This window comes from Lycium barbarum, chromosome 3, assembly GCF_019175385.1.
Source record: "Lycium barbarum isolate Lr01 chromosome 3, ASM1917538v2, whole genome shotgun sequence".
Lineage (NCBI taxonomy): Eukaryota > Viridiplantae > Streptophyta > Magnoliopsida > Solanales > Solanaceae > Lycium > Lycium barbarum.
Window position 1 is genome coordinate 58,775,053 of NC_083339.1, and position 4,238 is coordinate 58,779,290.

At 37.8% G+C, this 4,238-nt stretch overlaps 1 long non-coding RNA gene across 1 annotated transcript; it reads left to right on the forward strand.

Annotated features, from left to right (window-relative positions):
* Window positions 1-825: 825 nt before the first annotated feature.
* Window positions 826-2,969, forward strand: LOC132633888 (uncharacterized). Its single transcript, XR_009579913.1, has 3 exons — window positions 826-1,137; window positions 1,557-1,603; window positions 2,570-2,969. It is a non-coding gene; the product is annotated as an uncharacterized LOC132633888 (long non-coding RNA).
* The last annotated feature ends 1,269 nt before the right edge of the window (window positions 2,970-4,238 follow it).

The window sequence follows — 4,238 nt, forward strand, 5'->3', positions numbered from 1 at the left end:
GTTCAAGGAGGGTAAGTCATTAATACCTCAATAACTATCCTACCCGTCCCCCAAGCCTACATTACAAGCCGAGAACAAGTCCTAGCGTGATCACAACTGAATTATCTGAAGATTAAAGCTATTGAAAATAAGGGCAACCATATGGTATTTGCATTTGTAGTGTATGAACGTCTTTGTGAGTGTGTGTGTTTTCTCTTCTCTTTAGTGTTTGTCTCCGTTCGTTGTATATATATGTGTGAGAAATTCTTTAGTCTATGTGAGGTCATAAGGAATAACATGTGAATGTGAAACAACTATCCGCCAGTGTCGTTTGAGGGTCAATTAATAGTTTTGGTAATGTGGTCTTATACCCCGTACATTTATACGTCGAATTATCCACGAACGAATCGACTCAAGTTAAAGGCGGAATTATTCTCGGGCATGAAATAGGAATTTTTAATTTTAATTAGTACACAAATTGCTTATATATTTTGTTTTGTATAGAAATATTATTGGAGATTAGGGACTAATTAATTATGATTAGATTATTAAGTAGGAATTAGGGATTAATTAAAATTAATTAATTTAATTATGTTTTGTAGGCCCCACCTGTAAATATATAAAAAAAAAGAATTAAATTTTTTAAGATGATGATTCACCATGGTGGACTTACACGTGACAATCTAAAAGAAAAGCTACGGTGACTATGTAATATTAGTTGTGTGTTGGCAACTTGCAATGGAAAGTGACTTTATGGAAGAGATTTATATATAGTGGGTCCCTCGGTCCATAAGCAAAATATACATCAAGATCTCATTTTTGTGAAACAAAAGTATCATAAGGAAACTGAAAACGTATAGCAACATAGTTCATTCCATTTCTTAAATTTCCTCACTTTGGATGCATTTCATTTTCAATTAGGCAAATTAAGAAAAGGCAAAGCCTAAGTAGAGAAAAAAAAAAGGGTTCGGCCATGGCTGCTTTCGGCCATGGCAGTCCAATATATATAAAACAAAAAGTGGTTTTTGCTTGCTTAGATTAGTTCCAAGGTGATTTTCAAGTTCAAGGAGTTGATAGCAACATTGGATATTCAATCGAGGAAGGAGAAATTGCGAAATTGGAGCAATTAAAAGTAGAAATTCCTCCGAGAAAATTGTTGTAAGATTTTCTTATTTTATGGTGTAATTGTGTTAATAGTATTGTAATGGAATTATTAAAATTTGATTGGACGAAATTGGAAATAAGAAAATACATGAAATCGTTGTTATACAAAATTGTGGGTTGAAAAGGTTTCAGAAGAATTGTTGGATTGTTAGAATTGTTATGGGCTGAGTTGGGAGAATTTTGCATGTTTATATCCATTGCTGGTATTTCTATGTCAACAGGAGAGCAATTGGAAATTTGGATAGTCGAATATATAGGGGAAGTGCTGCCGGATTTTCGCTAAATTTTTAGATAATAGAAAACCCTAAACGAGAATATATAAGCTGAAATATAGGTCCTATAAACAATGGACTATAGATTTGTGAACTAGAAAATATAGTTACTAACGATAACATTACTCTTATATTAAATAGGCTAAAAGAGCGGCGAGACGAACGGTTTTGCGATTAGTCATCAACAGGTATGTAAAGCCTATCCTTTCTTTCTTTTGGCATGTCCTATATGTAAGTATGAAACGATATGAGATTCGGGGTAATTCTACTCATAATTTCCGATCATGTATCATTATTCTTATCCGCTTCTTGATGTTAGAGTTCTTAAAATAGTCGAATTACTGCCCTCGAGCTTTCTATATGATCGGATAGTAAATGATTCATGAAAGTTCCTATTCCTGAAAAACTCCATATTGCCTAATGACCATAACTTTTATAAGTTGCCTCGGATTGACTTGATACATGTCTATGATTCCTGAGACGTTATTTGACATAGTTCGTAATGATTTTCAAAGAGTACTGAGTGTGACTATTATCTTGATACTCGAGCGTTGACTAGTCTACTTATCTATTGAGTCTCAAAAGATGATTTATGTGTATATGATTACTTATTACTCTGCTCGTGCATACTGTTACATCTTTAACTGAGTCCCGGGCCAGGACATGTTCTCGGGCACAGATCCACTGCATTATTCACCGAGTCCCTCACTAGAGGGCCGGGACACGTTATATGTATACGCATATGATGATATGATGACATGATGATATGATGATATGGGGATGGCGGCCAGGATGGCATATGATGACTTTATTCACCGAGTCCCTCACTAGAGGGCCGGGACACGTTATATGTGCATGTATATGACGATTTTATTTATCGAGTCCCTCACTAGAGGGCCGGGACACGTATTATATGCATATGTACAGGATGATTATCTAATTATGTCACTAAGTCCCATGACTGGTTGGATATGATATTGACACGTATGGTTTATGTTCAAAGGTAAGCCTTGTGGTTTTTCTGGTTATTGTACTAGTTTTCTGCACTCCTTATCTCAGTATGACCCTGTTCACTATATTTCATGCTTTACATGCTCAGTACATATTCCGTACTGACCCCTCTTTCTCCGGGGGGCTGTGTTTCATGCCCGTAGGTACAGACGCTCGTTTTGGTGATCCGCCAGCTTAGGATATATATTCAGCTATCTTGGAGTGCTCCCTTGTTCCGGAGCCTAGCTTTGTGGTACAGATTCTCCTGTTGTATATATATGTCTACCCAAGGGTACGACGGGGCCCTGTCCCGTCATATGATATTGTTGTTACTCTTAAAGGTCTGTAGACATATGTGTGGGTCTGTATATAGTTGTTGTTTAGTTGTGTGGATATGCCTTATGTTTTGGGGTGTACCCATTCGTAGTGGCAGCCTTGTTGGCTTGCGTAGATATATATATATACATATGTGTTTTGGAAGCCGTGTGTTATGGTAGCCTTGTTGGCTCGTGTTTGGCCAGCTTATGTGCGATATTATCTGTTGAAAGTTGTAACTCCTCAGGAGACAGGTTGCTATGATATATATATATGTGACAGTTTTGGGACGCCGTCCTGCCTTTGTATATATATATAAGTTCTTTATTATGCTAGTTGTGAACGATTATAGTAACAGGTGTATACGAGTGTCCAGCTCGGGCACTAGTCACGGCCTACGGGGTTGGGTCGTGACATGTGGTTTCACAGATTGAAGCGTCATTGTTAATCTTAGCATTCTCGATTTTGTCTCATTGATTGTGAAAATAAGGTGGTTATCCGTGGAAAACTTGCATGCCGATAGTTCGAAGTCAAAACCATTGTAGACATTGTTATTCTATTGTGTCTAAGTTTGGTTGAGTCGATTTTGTGTATTACTTGTTGGGAAACATTAGGAATTCAATTAGAGGTTAAGTGCATTCTTATAACAATTCATTAAAAGTATATCATGATCAATCACCATAGCATATACTTTATCTAACGGGGGATACAACTTTAGTTTCTTTTACCATATATTACAATCCAAAGCAATTAGTTAGCAGTTGGTCATAAGCAACCAATCTTCTATAAATTCAACCGAATACAAAGCTAGACCGCAAGAAAGTACTATACGACTTTAGTAACCTTGTCACACCATATTTCGGGTGGGATTCGACCCCAACCTAGTTGGGTTATTATATTTGACATCATCCACTTTACATTATTTAATTGGTGTAATTTGAGTGTATCAGTAGGCCGAGGCCATGTCCCGACCATGTTATAGTCACATTTCTGTAGAGGATTGTAGACTCGTCTTGTCAGTACAGTATGCTAGTTTAGAGGCCTTGTCAGACCTTGTATATGTTCATTTTGGTACTGTTGGATGTAGTTGCTTTTGGCAACCTTGTTAGTATTGTCTTTTTGCAGGTAGGCCTAAGCTGAGGGTTACCCCTCCAGAGTCAAGATTACAGAGTGGTTCACTTGGGTTGAGTATCGTACCGGGTGGCGGGCACACCTCTCCAAATTTTAGGCGTGATAAGGCCTCTTGGAAATCCTCCGTAGCGGGCCAAGCCAAAGTAGGATTTTCCTGTTTCATTTTGTGGCACCAGGGTACAACATTGAAGAATGTGAAGCCTTCAAGTTTGAGTTGGAACATTTGGTCCACACTGGGGAGATTTGAATAGTCCTCCCTCCCCGTTACTAAGAAGTAAGGCCTACGACCAACTGCATGGTTGTAAGGATAAACAACCCCCTTTGATCTCAATGGGAGGTCATCTTTTGGGTAGATCTAGGTATTCCTTTTGCAAATCAAATGTTGTC